Source organism: Canis aureus, chromosome 7 (assembly GCF_053574225.1).
Source record: "Canis aureus isolate CA01 chromosome 7, VMU_Caureus_v.1.0, whole genome shotgun sequence".
Taxonomy (NCBI): Eukaryota; Metazoa; Chordata; class Mammalia; order Carnivora; family Canidae; genus Canis; species Canis aureus.
Genome location: NC_135617.1, coordinates 47610827 through 47635884, shown reverse-complemented (window position 1 = coordinate 47635884; position 25058 = coordinate 47610827). Strand labels below are relative to the sequence as shown.

At 36.4% G+C, this 25058-nt stretch overlaps 1 long non-coding RNA gene across 3 annotated transcripts; it reads left to right on the top strand.

The window, feature by feature from the left end:
* The first annotated feature begins 145 nt into the window (after positions 1-145).
* Positions 146-23444, top strand: LOC144316846 (uncharacterized). Of its 3 annotated transcripts, none has more exons than XR_013382681.1 (3): positions 146-189; positions 18127-18226; positions 22202-23444. It is a non-coding gene; the product is annotated as an uncharacterized LOC144316846 (long non-coding RNA). The 3 variants fall into 3 exon arrangements; XR_013382680.1 differs by having other exon boundaries at positions 180-258; XR_013382682.1 differs by lacking the exon at positions 146-189 and adding an exon at positions 10979-11131.
* The last annotated feature ends 1614 nt before the right edge of the window (positions 23445-25058 follow it).

Below are 25058 nucleotides of genomic sequence, written 5' to 3'. Positions count from 1 at the left end.
TTTATCCACAGTTTTACTTTCTGTGGTTTCAATTACCTGCCGCCAACCATAGTTTGGAAGCAGATGATACTTCTTTTTATGTATCCTCAAAAGTCAGTAGTAGCCTAATGCTGTCACAATGCCCATGTTATTCACCTCACTTCATCTCATCACACAGGAATTTTACCATCTCACATCATCAAAGAAGGAGTGAGTACAGTAAAATAAGATATTTTAAGAGACAGAGAAAGACCACATTCACATAACTTTTATTACAGGGTATGGTTACAATTGTTCTATTATTAGTTATTGTTGTTAATACATTACTGTGCCTAATTTATAAATTTTTATCATAATTATATAGAGGAAAAATCAGTATATCGAGGACTTGGTACTATCTGTAGTTTCAGGGATCTAGTAGGGGTATTGGAGCATATTCCCCATGGACAAGAGGGGACTGCTGTGTATTCAAATATCATTTCAATAGTAGTCAATATAAAAAAGTATCAAGGAGATATTTTACATTTTTTTCAAAGAATCTGATGTATATTTTACACTTATATATAGCACATATCAACTTGGAAGTGAAATTTTAATTAGAAATACTTAACCTGTAGGGGTGCCTGATTGGCTCAGTTGGTGGGGCATGTAACTGTTGATCTCAGGGTTATAAGTTTGAGCCCCATGTTGGGTGTAGAGATTACTTAAAAATAAAATCTTAAAGAAAAAAAAAGAAATATTTGATCTGTATTTAAATTTTATGAGATTTATATTTGAAAAATAATATTCACATATCCAATAACTAGGTTAAGTATCAGTCCTTAAAATTTAATTAACTTAATAAAATAATAAGTAAAGTAACACCTTTGGTTTCTTCATTGCATTAGCCAAATTTCAAATGCTCAAATGGACACATATGACTTTTGGACAGTGTAGCACTGATTTTCAAAACCAGCCTACACCTACTACTTTCTAGTTATTTAGGCATGTCACTTAGCATTTCTAATTCTTAGCTTCCTTATTTATAAAATAGACTAATAATATGACGTATATCATAGGGGTTTTTTGAAGGTTAAGTCAGATAATCAGTGTAACACACTTAATATAGTGTTTTATACATAGTTTGTGTTCATTGTCGGTTATTATTTGACAATTAGGTATTTGGGGATTGGAACCAGTCTGAGATTGGAAAGAATGGCAAATATGTCTTGAATGTCCTGATTTTGAAGTGAAGATGGGAGATTCCATGGATTAGAAGAAATAGATTAGAGTTCAGGAGAGAGACTTTGGCCTAGAGAAAACACAGAGAATAAACAAAGTTTTGTTGATGTTCCAATGACTACTATTGTAGTAATCATTCTCTTTTCTCTCTTTTCTACCTGACTGTGAATTATTTGATATCTCTTAGATATGGTTGGTAAAGTTTAGAAACGGAATTTTTAGTTTTATTTTATTTTAACTGCTTGGAATTGTGCCTGCACATAGTAGTGGTTTAAGAAATGCCTATTGAATAAACAAATTGAACTTCCCAAGAGATTAATTGTCACAAGAGAATAGAGAATTGAAAACTTAAATATTTTAGAAGACTTTGGCCAATTACTATTGGATTATATGCTTTGTAAGTAATGACAGTTCAAATTAAAACGTTGGCATGCTTTCAGATATACCTTTTGAAATGGATAAAAAGCATCAATTTTGTGTTAAAAGTTTGGTGTATAAGTATTCTGAGATGTTAAAAATGAAATTACTCTCAAAAAGTCACTGTTTTAATCCAAATTATTAGTCTTTTTGTTTGTTTTTTTCCCCTCATTATTTGCATTTTAAGGTAATCTTTATGCTCTTGAGAGTTTGAAGATTTGAAAGTCATATGAAAGGTACAAAAAAAATTACACAGCATTCCTCCTTCCTAGCAAATCTTTCTCAAGAGAGACACGTCAGAGAATTCTATTAGTGGACGACAAGAAGGCAGTCTAGTTAGTGTGACGTCGCTTCCCAATTTGGTGACATTTTCTATAGCATTCTTCAGGCTATCTCATTTGACACTTTAGAACAGCTGCCAAGTCCTTTCCTGCTCTCTGTAAACAAGGTTGTCACTCACAGAGCATTCCCGTTACCTCGGGTAGGGAATGGAGGTTAATGACTTTGGAAATGGAAAACAGAATAACCATCAAAAAGACTTTTAATGTCAGGAGAATTATTGGAGAATAATTGAATCAAATAAAATAAGAATATAAATAGACCATATTACAAGGCACATTTGTTAAAAGGTTTCAAATCAGTTGAAGTTTTCTGTTACCTAGGAAGAGTAATAAAAAGAAATAAAATAGATTGAAAATGGTTACCCTTGAGAAGCTATTTCTGACTTTTTGGCAGGGTTCCCCTGTGGCTGCTGATGCCCATATAGTTGTGTCTCATTCTTACTTTCTTTTCAACTTCAATTCTACTTTACAAGTAAGACTTCTGATAGTTTTCCCCCCCTTAGAATATCTTTGATTTATCATTTAGTTTAGTGGTTAAAGAAATGAGACAAGCCTCTGCATCTGGGGAAATGCTGACATTTTTAGGCTTCTGCTAGGTGGCCTTTTAAGGTCAAATACTCTAAAAGGAATCAAGAGCATTTTTTTTGGGACAGATCCTGTTCAACCTGAATCAAAAGGTGCTGAAAATAGGAATTAGAAGAGTAGAAAAAGACTTTTAGGAACAAAACACAACCTCATACAAACATACACAAATATGTGGCTGGTGGAGATGGGAATGTAGTAATTTTGCATTATTGTTTTTAACAAATTTCTTAAATGCAAGGCATACTGATAACATATGTACTGTTTGCAAAAGAATGGTCAGGTTACTTATAAAAGTCTTTTGATTTTGTGGTTCTTAAACTGAAAATTCTTTGATTTAATGAATCTCATATAGCACTGTCATTATTCAACAAATATTAATGAGAGCTTAATATATTCAAAGTACTATTCTAAACACTGGGTTTAGGATGAGGAACAAAAAGATATGGTTTGCTTATGTAATTTATAGTCTAGTAGGGGTAGAGAGGCAATTGACAAGTAAATACATTTATAATTATAATTCTAAAGAACTTATAAAAGAAGAATAAGAAGGGATCTGGTCAGGAAATTAGATGATATTTAATTTAAAATATATAAAATCAGAAGAAATCATTAGTTAAAGAGCCTGGTAGATGGGACAGGGGTGAGGGTTCACTTTAGACAGATGAAATTGGGAAAATTTGTTATGTGGCAATAGATAATTAATATACCATGATGCTCTTTCCATTCTACAACCTACCTCTTAAAAGACTTAAAAGGAGAGTCATTGGAGTATTCCAGGTAAAAGATAGTACCATAGCTGGCACTATGTTGACAGTATACAGCATAAAGTGCATAGGTTCAAGACACATTTTGGAGGTAGTCTGTAGAAAACTTCTTGGATTGAATATGGATGAAGATCAAAGGAAAAGGCAAAATTATGTGTAACACTCTATTTTCAGGCTTGAGTATATAAGTGGTTGGGGATGCTTGGGAGAATAATTTGGGAAAGAAAAGTTCTGCTTTAAACATGTTAACTTTAATATGCATGAATGGCAAATAGAGATCTCAAGTTGACAGTTGGATATATGAATCTGGGGGCATAAATGTGGAATTCTTTGGCATGTATGTGGATTTTCACATGTTGGGAGTAGATGAGCAACTTGCAGGAGAGAGAGGAGATGTCCTTGAACTGAGCCCTGAGAAAAGGCAACGTTTGGAAGACAGGCAGAAGAGAAAGAGACAGGAAAGAAGCCTAAGTGGAGGTAGCCAGTAGAAGTAAGAGGGAGTGTGATATTGTAAAACCCCAAGGACAAAGGGAAGAGAGTATTTCAGTAAGGAGAGAGTGATTACCAGATTGAATGTGAGATTGAGTAAATTGGGGCTAGAAAAATATTCACCGAATGGGGCAAAACATGTGGTATTTAGTACCAATTGATAAAAGTAATATTAATGGAATGATGGTGTCAAAACCCAACTAGAGCAGATTAAGTAAAAAATGAAAGTTGGCAAAACAGAGAAACCAAATATCAAATATGCTTTGAGAGATTTTCCCTCGGAGGATCAGAGAAATGGGATATCAGCCAAAGGGGGATATGAGATAAGGAGAGAATGTTTTCAGAGAAATGGGATTAAGGCATCCTGATAAACTTCTGGGATTAATATAAAGAGAGGTTGTAATTGGTAACCCAGGAAAGAGAGGTTGAAAAATATTGGACATAAAATCCTTGAGTATTTAAGAAGAAATGAAGAGCAAAGCACACATAGAAGCATGAGTGAGACTTCCATTGTGGCTATAGATGCAAATTTTTTGGTAGTTTTGGTGGAAGAAGAGTGATTAAGTCTTGTCTGATTGCTTCTATTTTCTAGTGAGGTCACTGAGAATGATGACATGTAGAGAGAGGAGAAGAAGACTGAGAGCCAGATGCTGGAGTCTTCATTAAATGAAGGGAAGAGGCCAGGGGAACAGTGGATGTCAGTCATAATGAATTTTACCGTGAATATGTTTTTCTTCTTGTGCATTTTGCTTCCACAATGTACAGGATAAAATATGTTGATTTCTTCTCTGTATTTTCCCATCTGGCTCCTTGTTACATTGGGAGGGTCTTGGGAAATTAATCAGAATTGATTTAGAAAAATAGGTGACATTGTTTGCAGATAACACAGCAGAAGGTAGTGTCCACAGTACCAGTTTGATTTAATGAACCTTTGGAACCTGTGATTGGATTTAATTACTCTGGTAGCAAAAGCAGGAACAATATAGCTAAGAAGTTATCCTACTTTGGAATGCTATACCTTGCTCTCATTGGGTAGCAAGATCTCCTAATCAGATTGAAAAAAATTACACAAATATTGTGATATTTAATTTTCCTCTCCTTAATGGAGAAATGTAAATCAAAGTCTTACCTGAACAAAGAAATTGAGATTTGAGTTTTAACCCATGTAATCTGGGAAATCATTGTAATTATTTAACAGTTCTCAGATAAGAAGTAGTTTTTAGAGTGTAAAGAGTATAAAGGGTGTATTAGTTACTGTAATAACATAATAAATTTCCCCAAAACTTGGTAGCTTAAAACAATGTATTATCACACTATTTCTGTGGGTCAGGGATTCAGGAGGGACATAGCTGAATGATTCTGGCTCATGTTTCTCATGAGGTTGCATCAAGCTGTCAACTGAGGCTGTCTGTACTCTCATCTGAAAGCTCAGCTAGGGGAACTTATGCTTCCAAGCTTACATATGTGATTGTTAGAAGGCCTTGGTTCCTCTTACGTGGACCTCTCCATAGGTTGCTCGAATGCCATCATGACATTCACCTAGCTTCTCCCAGAGTGATGCAAGAGAGAGGAGGGAATTATAAATGGTTGTAAATACCAGAGAGAAGGTGAGAATCATTGGGGGCCATCATGTAGAGGCTGGCCTCTACAGATGGTGTATTAGGTTTCTACAATACATGATATCTTTATCATTTGGCTGTGTGACCTTGGAAAAGTTAGCTAACATTTTTGAGAAGCAATTTTTCTCATCTGGTGGGTCTCTAGTAACCTTTCTCTAAAAAAATTATCACCCTATTCCCTAAAACTTGTTTACACACAGATGGTTAAAAATGAAATTGTAGTTCTCACCTATCTTCTTAACTACTGTGTTTTTTGTTGTTGACATCAACAACACTCGCAAGATTATAGGAGATTTATAAGGAAATATGTACTAGTCAGTCCATCATAGGAAAGGGTTTCTAAATTTTGTGAAGATAGTTTAAGTAGAAGATTCCAGTAAATACTGGAGGAGAATAGTAAAACCACTGGAATAAGTGATATTTAGGCTTCTCATACCTTTAAAAAAAATAACAACTTTATATCTCAAATAATTCACATGCCGTGTAATTCACCCATTTAAAGTGTACAATTTCATGGTTTTTAACATATTCATAGAGTTGTGCAACCATCGTCACTATCAATTTTAGAACATTTTCATCCTCCAAAAAGAAACCCGCAACAATTAGCAGTCACTTCTTGCACTACACCCCAGCTACAGGCAATCAGGAATGTACTTTCTGTCTCTACAGTTTTGCCTATTCTGGAGATTTCTTTCTTTTTTCTTTTTAAAATATTTTATTTAAATTCAATTTGCCAACACATAGTGTAACACCCAGTGATCATCTCGTCGTGTGCCTTCCTTAATGCTCATCACTCAGTTACCCTAATCTCCCACCCACCTCCCCTTCTGCAACCCTTTGTTCCCAGAGTTAGGGGTCTCTCATGGTTTGTCTCCCTCTCTAATTTTTCCCCACTCAGTTTCCCTCCTTTCCTTTATGGTCTCTTTCACTATCTCTTATAGTCCACATATGAGCAAAACCATATAATAATTGTCTTTCTCTGATTGACTTATTTCAGTCAGCATAATACCCTCCAGTTCCATCCATGTCGATGTGAGTAGTAGTTATTCACCTTTCTAATGGCTGAGTAATATTCCATTGTATATATATATACACCACATCTTCTTTTTTTAAAATTTATTTATTCATGAGACAGAGAGAGAGAGAGAAAGAGGCAGAGACATAGGCAGAGGGAGAAGCAGGCTCCATACAGAAAGCCTGATTTGGGACTTGATCCTGGGACTCCAGGATCACACCCTGGGCCAAAGGCAGGCTCTAAACCACTCAGCCACCCAGGTGTCCCATACCACATCTTCTTTATCCATTCATTGTTGAAGGACACTGTGACTCCTTCCACGGTTTGGCTATTATAGACATTGCTGCAATGAACATTGGGGTACAAGTGTTCTGTTGCTTCACTACATCTGTATCTTTGGAGGTAGATACCTAGTAGTGTAATTGCTAGGTCATAAGGTAGCACTATTTGTAACTTCTTGAGGAACCTCCACACTTTTTCTGGACATTTCTTATATACTGAATCATATAATAGGTGGTTTTTATAACTGTCTTCCTTCAGTTAGCATGTTTTCAAGGTTTATCTATGCTGTAGTATGTATTAATACTTCACTTTTTATTGCTGAATAATATTCTATTGCATAAATACACCACATTTTATTTATTTATTCAACAGTTCTGATGGACATGTGGGTTGTTTCTATTTTTTGGCTATTATGAATAATTCTGCTGTGAACATTCATATATAACTTTTTGTGTGGATATATGTCTTCATTTCTCCTGGGTATATATTTAGGAGTGAAATTGCTGGTTCATTTGGTAACTCTATGTTTAACATTTCGAAGAACTGCCAGAACTGTTTTTCAAAGAGCCACATCATTTTGCATTCCTTGCAGCAATGTAGGAGGACTCCAATTTCTCTATATCCTTGCCAAATGTTTTTTTCTGGTTTTTAAAAAATTATTATAATCATCCTAGTAAGTATGAAGTGGTATCTCATTGCATTTTCCTAGTGTCTAATAATGTTGAAAATCGTTTCATATGCTTATTGATCATTTTTATATCTCCTTTGAGGAAATGTCTATTGAAATCATTTATCCATTTCTAAATTGGGTTATTTGTATTTATTGTTCAGTTATAAGGGTTCTTCATATATCCTGGACATGAGTTCCTTATAAGACTTGTTGTCTTTTGGTGGTATAAGACATAAAATTAAGGTTCAATATCATGTGTTGTCTTAACATCTGGAAAAATTGGAAAGGCTTTGAATAGTCTAACTTCTCATTCCTCTTCCAATTCCGCTCTCGTGTATAAGGTCCATTAGCCAAACAACCTTTAATATCAAGCAGAAGGAATGTGATTCTTGCTTATTCTTGAATGGCATGTTTCAGTTTCCTGCCAACTCATAGATTTATTCAGATAAACCAATTGCATCCTTTCTTGGGAACCACGGCTGATCCTACCTTCTTGATGCTATAAAATTGCCCTCCACAGCTCCTATTGTACACTCAGTTCCTGAGTTCAACTCCCATGTGGCCCTACTTGGCATGGTATCCTTCTCCCAATGGACTGTGTCTGTGATCAATGAACAGCTGTCAATCTCATCTGCTTTGTGTCAGGTGTTGAATGTTTGGCCATCCTCATAACTCTAGGGCAGGAGTCCCTCTCTCACCAATGAGACAAAGAGGAAGCAATCAAAACATATTTATAATTTGCATTGGTTTTTCATTTTCTGTGTGTTACTTTTCACTTTCTGCATGGTATCATTTAAAGGACATGTTTTTATTTTCTGTTTTGTTTTGTTTTGGCCACTTCTGTTTTCGGTGTCATATCCAAGAAGGCTTTGCTTAACTCAGGGTCACAAAGATTTACTCCTATGTTTTCTTCTAAATGTTTAATAGTTTTAGCTCTTACACTTAAGCCTATGCTCCATTTGGAGTAAATTTTTTGTATGTGGTGTGAGGAATGGTTTGAACTTCATTCTTTTGCATGTAAATATGTAGTTGTTCAGCACCATTTGCTGAAAAGAGTATTTACCCTCCATTGAATTACTTTGGTAGCCCTGTCAAAAATTGCTCATTATCTTTTGAATAATTTTTCTGCTTTTGAAGTTTTAATTTTTGAGTCCTACATCTTCAGCAAAGAGTCAAGCCATAAGTTAATAACCTGTCTTGCAGCTAAACTATAACATGTATTCTAGGATTCAACCATCAACAATACCCATGACAGACTAATACAGAAGGGAGCAATATGAGCAAATAGGTTTTAGTATAGCCTCCTGCTTGCTGGAGCAGTGGTGACAGTGGCCATAGTGGTTTTCTCTAATCTTTGGTGAGGCCATAGCCCTGGCAATTGTTCTTTAATAGGCCAGCCACAACATGGTTTTTGACATTGTGCCCCAGCTCATTCTTGACCCCTGTCTTCTAGGTCTCTCAACCAACACTTCTATGGATTATTATATATATATTTTTTGCTTTATCAGCCAGTGTCAAATTCTGTTGCTTACAATGAAGAGTCTGATCAATAAGCATGCTAAGGAGAGATAAAGTAGATTACAGGTAATAAATTGCACTTTAGTTTTGCATAGAACATGACTCTGATGAGCCCTACTGGCTTTTGAGGTGGAAATGTAGAGGACATCTTACAATAAGTAATACCTGGTTTAAACCAGTCAGATGCAGCCCTGGGTATTCTGTCCACTACTGAATTATAGAAAAGTGATAGATTCTCCAGTCTAAAATTACACAGATGCTTTGTATTTTCCTCTCTGACTAGCTGTGTTCCATTCTTTTCATGCTTCTAATGTTTAGTTCTATCCCATAGTTAGGCCTATATGGTGTTCTTAGTCCTGGTTGCATATACTCCATGATTTGACTCTCATCTCCTTGAGGAATGGGACCCAGATGGAACTCTTTGACTCATCATATCTGAATTGGCTTGTTGATTATCCCCTGAAGACCTAATCCCTTGCTTCAGGTTGTTTGGCAGGTGGAAGGTTGGATCTGCCTCGCCCAGCTCAATCCATTTTACTCCAGTTCTCTGGATTCAAGGGCATGCCAGTTGCTACATGGAGTAGAGAGAAGTTGTATCTCCTGAAGACATGACTTGGAGGAGGTAAAACACCTACATTTGAGGGGAGATAGCACCTCTAATGAAAGAGGGTGAGAGAGCAGCAGTAAGTACCTGGCACATATAGATCTCCCCTCCTATATTCTCCTTGAGGGGGATCCCCAGTTCTACTCCAGTACCTTTCTTCTGGAAAAAGTATCAGATAATATCAGATAAACTAGACAAATGGTCTTACTTCTTCATGGAGATGCAAATCCTTAAGTAGAGCCCATCATTTGTTAATGAATTGAAAGATTTGGCCCTTTTTAAGTCCTGTCTATGAGGGGATTAAGCTAAATATATGTCACTAGAGTCCTCTATTCTCTAGAAATTCTGTATTCTATATTTTGTATTTCTCTTTACTGTAAAATCCACACCATGTGGCTCTAGAGCCATTGAATTGGGGTTGGTGAATTGGGGTGGTGTTGGAGCAAAGGAGGAGAGAGATTCCTCCAAAGCTCATGAAGCTGCCAGGATTGTCCTCTTGCTGCTGTAGGTTTGCTGTGTAATGCAATACTTCTGGTTCCTAAAATGAAGATGTATTGCATATTCTCTATCTATCCTGGAGAATTGAATTCTACTGTCATTTTCTTTTTGTCTCATAGATGGTCAGCTTAAATCTTTGCCTATGTTGTTAAAAACTAGAATCAGTGTGAACAGTGTCATTGGGAAAAAGTTAGACATTTTTGAGAGCATGAACCAAGAAAAATAGATTGGTAAAAGTAATGTGAAATGGTCTCTATCAAAGTCATTATGTTTGATGGGTTTTTCTAAGGCATTAACCTCAGAGGTGTCTCTGAGAGATGCTTTTAAGATACAGTGCTTTTATAAAAGAAGACAGGAGAGTCAGTGGGCTAAAAAATAGACTACAATCTGGAGGGACCCCATTTGAAATTCCTTTTCTCCACTGAATCTCTGAGATACAGTTTGCAAAGTCACTTAGGCCATCACTGCTTCAGTTTTACTGTCTGTAAATGGGACAATAGCTTCTTATGTAGTTTAATAGTTTATAATTTAATATTAAAGAGCATTACACACTTATTCAGGAAAAAAATGGCAGATGGGCAAGAATGCAAAATGCATCCTTGATCCTCTTTTCCCAGCCCAGAGGAAGTAATTACTTCTTTTTGTTGCATATCCTTTGAGATCTCCAGATTATCTTTGCATTTCAAGTTTTGTCCTTTAGCAATGACTGATGAACATTGAAAATCCAACCAGATTTCACACTTCAATCTATCACCCTTCTCTTTCTTCCTGAAGTAAGTTCAATCATATCAAAAGGTCAGCAAAATTAGCATAAGAAATAGACTTCATGTACATCACAAAATTGTTCAATTGTACCACATGAAGTGGGTAAAATTTCAAATGTGAATATATATACCTAGTACAACCGCAATGGCAAACATTAATCTTGTGGAACCTTATAGAATATTTACAAGTGGTTCTCAATTAACAGTGTATCGGAAAATAACGCTACAGGACAACACAAGGAGGAGTAAAGCAAGTTCCTTTGTTAATGGAAAAAGTCTCCTAAAATAAGTTCGAGAATTGGGAAAGATCCCTGTCTCTGTGATGCTGCTGAAGCCAGCCAGCCAGCCAGCCAGTGTTGACCACGGTAACTCAGTGACCACAAAGTCTGGTCAGTCCATTTAAATCGTTGTTGCCTTTACGAAGTGCTGATACCTCCTAACCTGCCCAGGGACATAGAGGGCCTCTCTGGATTGGTTTGTTTGTAAGGATCTTTGTGGAGACGCAAGTGGGATCCTTCTGGTACCATTACCTCAGAGTGGGGAGGGAGAGACTAAAGTCTGGATGTCTGAGGTGGCTTCTCTTAGTTACACTAACTGCTCATGGATTAGGACCTGGTTGCCTAGGAAAGAAAGAGGCATGATGGAGGTGGAGTGAGTGGGGGAGATTTTACACAGAACACTTTCTTGTGTATTTGAGTTTTAAACTGTGTATAAAAATCTATTCCAAAAACAAATACAATTTAACATTGAGAAAAATTAAAATACAAATGGCAGTAAAAAATTTGGCATTTCAGGTGGAGGTTAAATTGCTATGTAGAATTTTAAAATCTTATATGTAGTTTAGTTCTCTTGGAAGCATTAAAGGATTATAGCAAAATATTTACATGTGGAAAATTCTACTTCCTATAATATTCCAGATTAATGAAAAAAAAAAAAAAAACTAGAGATGTTGCTTTTGTAGCAGATTGTATTCCAGAACTCTTGAGTGGCTCAGTTGGGTACATATCTGACTCTTCATTCTGGCTCAAATCATGATCTCAGGGTTGTGAGACCTAGCTGCATATCAGACTCTGCACTAGTGTGGAGTTTACTTAAGATTCTCCCTCTCTCTCTCCTTCTGCCCCTCCCCACCTTTAAAAAAAAGGAAAGATTGTATTCCAATATAGGTTCTATAGCCCCAGGATTCAAGTCACCCTAAGTAAACCCATCAAGGAATACAGAAAGATATCCTCCAGTTGAGTTAAGAACTAAGCCTTCCTCCATTGAATGAAATGTGTTCTATGTTATCTTCTCCACAAGAGAGGGATTTTCTAATCCTAACTATGTGTTTTTATTTTTAAACTTTATAATGAGTTTTAAGGCTAATGAACAATTTTTGATAGTCTTTCAGAGATATTGTTTGTCTCGGTTCATTAGGCTAGGAACAATAGCATTTAGAATGTTGTTTATTTTTCAAATGGGTAATTTATATTATCTGTAAGGTTTTGATACATGCAACTAGTGGTGCTAGATTGGAGTCTATAGTTTTTCCACATAGTAGATTGCATCGATACTTAACAAGGTATTAATGTGACTGCACTGATAGTCTGCATTTATCCAATGACCTGTATCTATTTTCCAAATATTTTGCATTTTGTTTTTAATTTAGGCAATGGGTAAACTTACCTGCTAGAAAACATACTTAAAATAGACTGTATTCTGTTAACCTTTTTTTTATAATAAATTTTTTATAGCTTTGGGCAAGTAAACATTTTGAATTTTCTACTTACCTATTAATTATTGAGATATCATGAGCATTATCCAGAAGTTAATAACTAAAGGAGCATATGAAATGGAATTGTTCCCATGTTAATTATCCAAGCTCAGATGTAAACATGCATTTATCATGTATTCTTTTTGTATCCACACGCCTTTGCAATACTAAAATTAACTTGATTTTATATATTTCTGTAATCTTTTCTGATCTCTTTCTTTTCATTATAATTGTGTCCCTTTTGTTCAAGTATTCTGAATCTATCTGTGTTCTCACCTTTTGTTCTATTTTCCTCTGGGTCAACCATATCAACTGAAGGCTTGTAAGCCCATCTTCCTGGTTAAATCTCAGTATAGTTAGAGGAAACAATTTTCAACATTCCTGATTTCTGCTTTTCTCTCCAAACTGCAAGAGACTCATTAATTTATACACTTGATATCTTTATTCTTAAAACAGTAGCATACTTAATAGGATGCAGCACATTTAATGGGACATAGCAATCAAAATTTCCCTCTTATTTTATATTTTTCTAAGCTGTTTTTATGATGAATGATGGCAACCATACAGTAAAAATGCACAAAGCATAAATATACAGCTTAATAAATTATTATAAGGTAAAACAGTATATAACCATCACTCTGGTAAATAAACAGAACATTGCCAGCACCCCAGAATCCCATTATCTGTTCCTTCCAAATCGTATCTCCCTCCCCTTCCACAAATTAACCACTCTCCTGATTTTTGTGGTAATTGTTACCTTCCTTTTCTTTATAATTTCATCACCCATGTATGCATTCCCTCAATTGTAGTTTAATTTTGTCTATTTTTAAAACTTTATATAAATGTATTTTGTAAGCATTTTGAGTCTGGCTTTGTATTGGTCAGTTTCCTGGCAGGAAACAAATAGCATATTCAAAAGAAGGTTGGATGGATAGACGGATGGACTTATGTATGTATGTATGTATGAGAAAGAGAAAGAGAGAGAACAAACAGAGGAACAGCAGAGGGAGAAGCAGACTCCCCACTGAGCAGGGAACCTGACTGCAGGCTAGATCCCAGGACCCTGGGATCCTGACCTAAGCCAAAGGCAGCCACTTAAATGACTAAATCACTTAGGCACCCCTCAAAAGAAGGATTTAAAAGAGTTTCATAAAGAGACCATATATAAGTTGTGTGCAAGATTAAAGAAAATTGATGAAGGATTTTGCAGTACTCCAGGGCTAACCTTAGTGGGGATGTGGGGAGCCTTTACTGCCTATAGGCCTGCAGGGGCAAGCAGTTGAAAACCCTGTGCTCCCTATCACTGTAGGGGCGAGCCTACTTAACAGCAAATGCAGACTTTGGCAGAGAAACCTAGCCACTATTGGTTATGCTCTGGCAAAGAGAGTCCAAAGGGACAAATATCCTGACCTCTCTTCTCCTGCCCTTTCATCTGCCTCTTATTGGTGGAATCTGACCAAAGTCCATAAAGCAAATTGCCAATTTGAAGAAGTCCTTACTGCTTGGGCTCCTAGGCACAGAGATTAGCAGAGAAGGAGGGACAGTGGACCTGGAAGTGCAAATGGAGCCCAGTAGAGACAAATGTGTCCAAAACAGGCTTCTCTTTCTTAACCATATTTCGAGAGACTTATTCACATTGTTATATATAGTTATATTTTATTTTCACTGCTGTATCATGCTCTATTATAGGAATATATTATTACTTATCCATTTTATTATTATTATTAATTTTATTTTATTTTGGATTTTATTTATTTATTCATGAGAGACACAGATAGAGAGGCAGAGACACAGGCAGAGGAAGAAGCAGGCTCCCTGTGGGGAGCCTGATGTGGGACTCTATTCTGAAACTCACACCATGAGCCAAAGGCAGATGCTCAACTGCTGAGTCACCCAGGTGTCCATATCCATTTTATTATTGATGAATATTTTGATTGTATTTTGCCTTTGGCAATCATAACTAATGTCTGCTTTTTGAGGCACATAGGTATGGTTTCTATTGGGTATATACCAGGGAGCAGAATTATTGGAAAGCATATTTAATTTTAGTGAATAATGACAAAGTACTTTGTTGCACTGATTTATACTCCCACAGCAGCTCATGAAGATTCTGTTGTTCTGTAGAGTTGCGAATCTTAGGTATTGTCAGTATTTTAAATTTTAACCGTAGTGGTATGTGGTATATTCTGTTTGCATTCCTTTAAACACTAATGAGTTCACTCGTTGTTTATACTTTCACTGGCTATTTGGATAGCCTTTATGTTCTACTTTTTTGTCCATTTTTCTTTTTCTTTTTTTCCTAATATTTTCTTCTGTAATTCTCTTTCTTTTTGAAAATTAGTACAAAGACATTTCTGCCTAAATGTTTCCTAATGTGAATATTATTACTTACCAAAATGGACTCCCACTCAGCATAACTTTTATATATACACATGTATAAGCTTATAAATATATATATGAAATATATATGTACTTCATGTTTCAAAGTATAAATCTATATATTTCAAAAGTTTTGTTCAGAGATTCATTTTCCTCTTGAAATACTGCAGTATGTTTCCTTAAAATTTTAGCAGCCTACTATTTGCTTTCAGAATACCTTTATGAGCTTTTGCTTTTACTTTTTTAAAAAAAAAGTAGATTCTACACCCAGCGTGGAGCCCAACACAGGGCTCAATCTTGCAACCCTGTGATCAAGGCCTGAGCTAAGATCAAGAGTCAGACACTTAACTGACTGTGCCACCTGGGCATCCCTTTTGGCTTTTACTTTTGAAATTGTGCATTTTTCTATTGCATTGTCTGTCTTTTCCTCGTATATATGTAGATTGATACATATATACATATGAGTATCTACATATATATATGTACATATATCTACATATATATGTATAGATAGATATGCAACACATATATATGTTTTATGTTTATTTACTTTATGGTTTACTTTTCCTTGTTAATAATGCATTTTTTATGGCTAGAAGCTCTAAATCTATTATAGCATTAATTTATCAACTTTTCTTTTAGAGTTAGTGCTTGTAAGTTCCATATAAAAATAATTCTTTTTAATTATTTAGATTTTTTCCCCAATTTCTCTTATAGTGTTTTATAGTTTTCTGTGCAGGAGACTTAAATATCTTTCATTAGTTTTTGTCCTATATATTTTATATTTTTGACACTATTGCAAATAGTATTTTTTAAACTTCATTTTCTAAATCTTTGTTGTTAGAGAGAAGCAAAATTAATTTTTGTATATTGATCTTGTGTATAGCAACTTATTTTCCAAACAGGAAAACAGAAAACTAAGTATTTATATAGAGGGAACTTAATGCAAGGATTTATAACATGGATGATAGAGGAATTGAGAATTGGAAGAGGAGAGGTAATGGGTCAACCCAAATTATAAAAGAATTGTAAGATGCTCTCCCCGTGGATTGGATGAATAAAGAAAGGAGGTAGTTCTACTGAAACCTAGAGACCAGCATCACTTAGCAGAAGTAGAACCACAGAGAGCCTATGCAACAGGAGCTAGAAAGATGGAGTAGTTGCTGGAGATGCCACAGGAAGCAGAGGGAGAGAGAGAGAGAGAGAGAGAGAGAGAAATACTCTTGATTTTCCTGCCTCTGCCTACTAATATGTAGTCACTGCCTTCCATTGTCTGAATGGATGTAGAAGCCAGAAGGCGAAAGAGATTGCAAAACTTTGTTCCCTTACAAACAGTATAGGATGGGAAAAATTGAACAAATTTCAGATGAATAGGTAGGGAAATTGATCCCTACATGGTCACTTATGGTCACATGGCTGTTAGTGGCAGAATGTGGATCAGGTCACAGACCTCCAGACTCCTAGACTAGTGGTTTTTTTCACTGCATTATGTAATTGAAAGCCTCTCTCTGATCCACATGAAAGTCTGTGTCATAGCTGGTGATTATTCTGGACAGGATGAAGGTCCTAAAGCAGAGATTGCCAGGGCCTGGCCAGTCAGATGGAAGGCCAGCATAGACTTGGTGCACAACCCTCCTGATTGTCATGGCCTTTTTCTCTTTCATGGATATGACCCTGATGAGAATAGCTCTTTTTTTCCCTTGATCAATAAAGAAAAGAAAAATACATAAAGAATGAGGCTCATCTCTCCTTGTTCACAGTACTTTCCTTCATATGCAGTACCAGTATAATGTTAGATTATGTTTACTGAAAGTACTAAACAATTTAAATTTGTTATTTTCAACTTAGAAGTATTGTATTGCCGTTTACTTGAAAGTTAAGATTTCCAAAGGACCTTGAATTATTATTTACTGTCCTTGTTGCCTTTATTCACGGCTCCCTAGGCATAGAAAATATTCAATTAAATTTTCAAGGCATGCTATTTGGTGATGGATACAGGGAGAAATTTCTATTGAAAAAAGAATGACCTCAAATTTACTTTTTTCAATATCTGAGGCCTCAGCTTTCTTCTCTTTGAAAAGACATAAGCAATTATTAAAGAAAATGTAAAATTATTTTACATTTTTCGTTTCTCACATTCCTTACTCTCCCATATTCTCACTGTTCCTAATAAAACACAGGAGTCTTCAGATGGAAAGACTGATTCCAGGCTTCAACTTTGTTGTTTACCACTGTGTTGTTTAGGAATGTCAAGTGTCAATTATCATAAAAGAGTGTGTACTTAATTAGATATTCCCATAATTGAGGACCTTTTAGCAAGAGTGACAAAGAACTTAATACGGTTTCTATTAACCTAAACCTATCATTCTTTCCTGCTCTATAGGACAATTCTCTTTTTTTCCCCCAAATTCTTCCTGCTTTGATATCCTTATAAAGTGGGGAAATTTTAAAATAAAAACATTGGATTTACTTTTAAATTTTTATTTATCTACAAAATTAAGGGAATAGTTGTCTTCTTTTTCTCTATGAGTAGTTTATTTTATCACTGATCTATCTTTTCCCCTAGACCAACCAAGAGGAGATGTCTTAGGAGGTAGATGTGGCAGGGGTACCTGCATGGTTTCACAGACCTCCCATTATATGTTCTGGTCATCCTCTGAACTATTTTCTCATTATTATCTCTCAAGGGAGAAGTGAGAAGAGACGATCTGGGTTGTTTGTCACGTTATTGTTCTCTAAACTGTGGTTCCATAACTAGAAGTTCCATATTATGTAAGACTTTTCATTATGTCGTGGTTCCAAAAACCAGGCTGGATGCTTTGCCCCAAAAGTAGAGAGAAGAGGAGTACGTAATATTGAGTTGAACACAAAATCTAGTGCCCTTTTCCCCTATTTCATGTGGGTCACCCAGAGCCAACAATCTATAGATTTGACTCGCTATTGAGTATGTAGTGGGAATGGCCCTATTACTAAAATGAGGCCACTTATGGCAATGTCCAAATTTCCATCACTTAAGCTTCTGACTCCTTGGCCAAAGACAATTTAGTTGGTCTTGCCTCCTCATAGTTCCTCCTTGTTGGTTTTGAGAATCCTCAGTGCCTTATATATCTCCACAACTCTTAGTTCTAATCATTGCCCACAGCTGCTGTTGGCACATAATCTCTTCTGCAGAACTTAAAGCTGTCCTTAGTCCCACAGCCTTTTCATTCAGTTTTCTTCTCTTCTCAGCACCGGTTCTGCTGACGCCAGGCATCCAAGGAGGCCAAGGTCATTTTGCCACACAGCTGGAGGACCAAAGATCTGTAAATGGACACATGCAAATGGAAAAGTATGAGATTCCTTTTATGCTGTACACCCACACCAGTCATAATCTCTCCCCCCATATTACACTTTCCCCACCTGTCTTGATCTTGTATTTAACAATCAGGTAAGCAGCTCTACTTAAAATCTTGCTGTCTTCATGGAGGATGTCAGCCAATTTGTCCATGTGATCATAACATTATGAGTTGAGAGAATATTCCTTCTGAATGATATTCAGGAAGATCCTGTAAATATCCAAGTTTTCAGTGGTCTCTTTCAATTCATAAGCTGCCATTCCCCCATGGTACCATACCTATTCCCCCTCCCCCACTCAAGAGGGTTCACATGTATACAGAGCAGTTGGATGGAAATAAGTACAAGTATCTGTTAATTAAGAGACATATAAGTGAAGCTTGGGGTTGGACTGAGACAAAAGGCAGGGCAAAGACTTTTGACTAAACAAATGCTTAAAAAGATGTCACCTTTGATTAACTTCTCTCAGTGTTTCAAAATTCTGTATTTCTATGAATTATCTTGACTTTTTCATCACAATCTTAAAAAATGATTGACTCAGTACATTACCTTAAAAAAATGGTGTCACTTTGGAGGATGTACTTAGAGGGCAACTGTGGTCCTCTTTCATCCCCCACTCCAGTTACCTTCTGGACTACTCTGCCATATGTGGAACAAATTCCTATCTGTTTATCAAATTTGGTGCTAAAGTCAACTCTTAGGCCAAATTCCTTACTCCATTATGACTGGAAGTTTTAAATTTTTTGGTGCCATGAACCTCTTTGGCAGTCTGAATCCTGTGGGCCTTTTCCGGGACCACATATTTAAGTGCATAATATAAAATACAAAAGATTATAAATAAGACTAATTGTAATGAAATACAATAACTGTAATGAAATACAGTTAACCAATTTTTTAAAAATTGTGCTTCTGTACACATTTAATAACAAGATCCAGTGGCACCTCTGATAGCCAATTTTGGAATGGTGATAAAATGACATTTTGGATTAACAGCAAGAGCTATGATATGATATGAAAATATCTATTTTCTATTAGTGATAAAGTCACTGCTAACACTGCTTTGGTTTGTAATAAAAGTAAATACTATGTTGTTGTTAAAGATTAGTGAAAATAAAGATGCATTTTTTTACTATCCAAGTTCATGGACTCCTTGGATTTGGAGTTCATGGTGCTCTGGTTAGTATGTAAGCTCTGTGTAGGGTTCCCATAGTCCTTTTTGTGCTTTGGTCTTGGTCAAGTCACTGAAGTTCATTTGACATGCTGTGATAGCTTTGGCCCTTGAAGGAAATCAGAGTTTCTGGCCTCCTGAATCAAATAGAATGTTTAACCTCTTAGGAAACTAGAAGATGCTTAATGGATACTTAGGGAAGGAGTGCTACTTGTCTACACTGATGAGAAGAATCTAGCCCTCCAGCACAAATGGGGCCTGGAACAGTGGGGAGGAGGCTTGTCATCCTCTTTTTTCTCTAGCAGTATCTTAACCCAGGTAAGTCCCTTGTAAGGATTTTAAGGCCTCTTGATGCTTCTCTCCAGGCAATAGGGTAGCCAGAACCTTACAAAGTCCCTATATCCCAACAAAACTGGATGTCTTGATGTTTTCTCACCCCTCCTTGTGCCTTCCCACTTCCGTACCTTGGTGTGTGCTGTCCCTTCTAACATGGCCCCCTTTCCATCACTCTCTGTATTTTCAGTCCAAAAGGGACTCCCGTTCTGAATTCTCATTACCTTCTCTGTGCTCATCACATTTTGTGTGGCAATAGTGTAGATATACTTATTGAATAAATTACTTTTCTTATGTTTTTTCCAGATTGTAACTCCTTAGAAGAGAGTGCTTAAGTGTTTACTTATTGCCATTTTCTCCTTAGCACTTAGTCTAGTGTCTTGTATATAATATTTTATCATATTCCAATTAACTAATTTTTAATATGCCACATGATAAACACTTAAGAAAAAAACATGGCAATATTTTGACTGTGATGATCAATACCATTCTTAATGAATTAATATCAATTGGTCTTGAATAAAGCCATTATTCACTCTAGAGCTATCTTGCATCAGACTGGACTCAGCCCAGACCTGCTGGCTATATACAACCAAGGAAGAATTTTTTACTAATCAAGTTGGTCAGGCCATTTGGTGGGCCATGTTAGGAAGGAAGGCATATCCCCCCTGCATACGGATAGGGCTGTAATTCATCCCTGCTTTGGGGACTACACCATCTCAGATTGTGGTGGGAACACATGAGGGTAGATGGCGAAAACAGGAGCCTAAACAAAGACTCATTGTACTAGGGGTATTGAATGTCTTTCCAGCTATAATTTAAGTTTTACATTGGCTCTCAGTCTTCTGTATATTTTACATGTAATTCCCTCAGTCCAATTTTTCTCAGGTAGGTTGATTGAGTGAACAAGGTAGGGACTGGCCATTTTTCGGTCTCTGCCCATAGCGTCATTAGAATTTTGCCAAAATATCACCTCTAACTTCAACGTCGCAGAGGAGGACTACAATGGAAAGTTGGATTTTAGAAGATGGTGAAAAATTGCACAATTTTATAATACTGGTGGTAGTAAGTAATGTTTGCTGTTCCAGACCATAGCAGGTTTGGGCTAGATTTTGAGATTTGTGCATTAAAAGGAGATCTGAATGACATGAAACTTTCATGATAGTATCTCTTTTCTATGTTCAGTAATGAGGAGAGCAGATTGAGCTCACCAGGGTGAGTTGGTTATACCCTGATGAGGTGATAAGAATCTTTGATCAGAACTGCAAGTTCTGTATCCAGCTCTATAGATGCTGCTGGTGGTATCATTGTGGCATTTCCAGGTGACTCTGCTCTTGGTGTATACCTCTTTCAAATGCAATAAACCTTATGTTATTTATCAGTTTATATTTTCTCTTTCTGGAGCTGTGACCTGGTTTTACAATTTATCCCATCAAATGACATGAATAAAAATCCATCAACAAAACAGAAAACTGCAAGCACAGAGTATTCACGGCATGGTTTTATAACCATGTTTATAACTTAAACTTTTTATTCAATAAGCAAATTTGGGGTTCTCCCCCCTCTTGGGGAGCTTTTCAGCAGGAGGTAATATCATGGAGCTTGAGGATAGGTTAACCAGCTGGTAATTTTTAAGGATTAACTCAGCAGTTTTTTTGAATGAAAGTTTCTTAGAATTTCTTATATATTTTATAAGCCTTTTTTTTTTTTTTTGTCCAACAATGCATTTTAGGAAGCAGGTGAAACAGAAAAGAGATTGTGGTCAGTTGAAAATGAGACATTGAGGGGCACCTGTGTGGCTCAGTGGTTGAGCTTCTGCCTTTGGCTCGGGGCGTGATCCCGGGGTCCTGGAATCGAGTCCCATATTGGGCTCCTCACAGGGAGCCTGCTTCTCCTTCTGCCTGTGTCTCTGCCTCTCTCTCTCCATCTTTTATGAATAAATAAAATCTTAAAAAAAAGAGGAAGAAAATGAGACAGTGATTGCCAAGAACATAATTTTCTTCACTTGCAATACTTTGTTTTAAACTCAACGAGCTTTTATATAAGTTCATGGGCCTTAACTATTCCCACAGAAAAAAAAATTAGTTGAATTTATGTTCTTGTCTTTTTCTAAAATGAAACTGTAAGTGGTTTTCAGAATACTGGTAAAACTAGAGAACCAAATAGGGTACTGGATATAAATATGCTTGGCCCTATAAACTATTAAATGGTAAGAAGATATGCCCATATTGGTAATGGTAATAATGGTAAGCAATATGCCCATATTGGAAATGGTTAAGTGGGAAAATAATGGACTTTTCTCCACTGAACTCTATAGAAAGTTAGCCAAGAAAGCTCCAGTCTTGTATATCCAGTTACCTTTTTTGTGTCTCCTGTTAGGGATCCCAAAGGTACCACAACTCATCACACCAGAAGACAACCTGTGGTCTTCTGACTCAAACCTAATAATTTTATTATGTTCCTTCTCAGTGAATGATATCATCCTCAACCAGGGAAAGATTCTTGAGGACCAGGAGAGAAGAAGCAAAGAACCCCAACTAGGAAAGGAGGATAAAATTCTATAAGGATCCCTGCAGGGGATCTATGTGGTGCTTCCATGGCTGTGTCCCTAGGAAGTGGCTAGCTCTCAGGAGATGACTGTGTCTCTCACAGCCTCATCAAAGTTCCTGTGACCTGGAGGTAGCAATATGATAAAAGCCAAAGGAATAAAGAGCACCAGAACAATGGACAGCTTGATGGTAATGAGTGTTGACAGACAACCTCTGAGCCAGGAAGAGGACTGCTTGACAGCACCTTGGAGAATAACCAGAGTGACCAGAGAAGAGAGAGCAAAGTGAAGAGTAGTGCAAAATAAACTGAAAGGGAAACCTTCTTGCTATCTGGGTCTGTCCTGATAATCTACTCAGCATATAGGCAGCAAGAAGGCTGGGTTGATTTCATCCATCATTACCCTCAGAGAAATAGTTTTCTTCCTGAAAGTGAATGCCATGGGGTCTTGTCATCTACTTGTGTCCTCCTTTCCTTCTTGCTGTCTCCCCTCTCTTCTTTCCATTTAAAGAAGTATGCCCATAACCAATATTTATTGAGGTCTTCCTAGGAAACAGAATTATCAGGCTATGCCACTTAAAACTTGTGTAGCTTTGTGTTAGTCACCTAATCAAGCCTCATTTTACTCATTAATAAAGAGAATAGTAATAATAATCCTTCCCAAGAGGACTACAGAGAAGGATACTGTCTGTGAAGCATCTATCACAGAATCTGGCTGAATACATGGTAGTCAATACAATGCATGGTAGCCATCATCATGGTTCATTGTGCTGACAAGCAATAGACATTGGGCCTGAATGGTTAACAAGCCAAGATTCCTGATTTCATGAAATATTCAGACCTTTTACTTCTACCTTGACTCAGATTCCTGGTCTGATATGCCTCCTGGCTAGGCTATAATACATTTCTGAATGAGTATATTCTTATACTCTTATAATAACGTATCCAAAGAATGGCAAATGATATGTAAAGGCTTAAAAAAAGATGAACCTACCACAAGACATTTTATTAAAGCAGGAAGAAATTTTCAGTTGAAAAAATATTAGTTGAAAAAAGTATTAAGGATGCCCCGGTGGCCCAGTGGTTTAGTGCCTCCCTTCCGCCCAGGCTTTGACCCTGGAGACCTGGGATCAAGTCCCACATTGGGCTCCCTCCAGGGAGCCTGCTTCTCCCTCTGCCTGTGTCTCTGCCTCTCTCGAATAAATGAATAAAAAAATTAAAAAAAAAGAAAAAATATTAGCTGTGTTCGTCTTGTGTTCTTGGAGTTTACCATAAGACATGGATGTGAACTTTAAATAGTTTATAGTTTGAATACATATAAAAATTTTCAGGCTATAAATTAAAATAAAATCACTGGCTACAATTAGAAACGATGAATACCCACAATTTGCTTCAACGTGGATGGAACTGGAGGATATTATGTCGAGTGAAGTAAGTCATCGGAGAAAGACAAACATTATATGGACTCATTCATTTGGGGAATATAAAAATTAGTGACAGGGAATAAAGGGGAAAGGAGAGAAAATGAGTGGGAAATATCAGTGAGGGAGACAGAACATGAGAGACTCCTAACTCTGGGAAACGAACAAGGGGTGGTGGAAGGGGAGGTGGGTGGGGGGATGGGGTGACTGGGTGACGGGCACTGAGGGGGGCACTTGAAGGGATGAGCACTGGGTGTTATGCTATATGTTGGCAAATCGAACTCCAATTAAAAACATACAAAAAAAAATCACTGGCAACATACAGTCCTCTCATAAACAGCACATGGTTATTCATTAGTTATACTCCCTGTCTTCTCCAACCAGAAATACTTGCATTATTGCATCCAAAATGTATGTGGTATTCAATTATGTTCCTTCCACATGCAAGTTTGCCATAAAGCTAATGAAATTTGAGCTCTAGAATCCCTTACTTGCACCAGCCTTCTTCTAAAATCCTGTTCCTACTTTTATTACTGTAATTTGGTATTATTTTTCCTTAAAAAGAATTAAGATCAGGCTCTGTCAAAGCTGGAACTGTTCTTGGTTTCCCATGAAGAACTTTTTTCATGTTGGTGGGAGGCGGAGTGATTGCTTTTACTGTGTTCTCTAAAGTGAACCATGTGGCTTACATCAACAATCTTATCCCCTTCCTCTTCATGCAGCAGGCAGCTTTCATTTTGACTTTAATGATGCTTATATCTCACTTCTTCATCTGGGATTTCCCTATGATGAGAAAAACTAGTCTTTTAAAAAATATGCTGAAAATTATTTTTGTTGTTTAAATTGTATAGGGTAAAATCTGTATCAATTTTCAGCCTTCCCCACATCCAATTCTAGTTTTTAAAGAGAACCATTGTTAACCGTTTATGTCTATCTTTCCAGGCCTCTTTCCTTGCATTTGCATAGATGTACTCTTAAAACATTTTAAATTAAAATTGCATATTCTGTTAATAAACAGTCATCATGTATATTGCTCTGCAAAATCTTTTATTTGACAATATACTGGAATATCTTTCCAACCAGTACATATAGATCTACATTATTCTTTTTAACTCATAAGTAATTTTCATGAATTTTCTGATTAACCATCCACCAGTTGATAATACTCAGGTTATTTCTCATTTTTACCATTACAAATATTACTGCATCAGATATCTTTATAGATGGATTGGCTTTGATACTTGTATAAAAATTTCTATGAGGTAGATTTGCCAGATTTCAACTAATACTGCCAAATTGTTCTAAGACCACTTATATTCTCACTAATAATGTATTTCTATTGAATTTATCACCAGGGT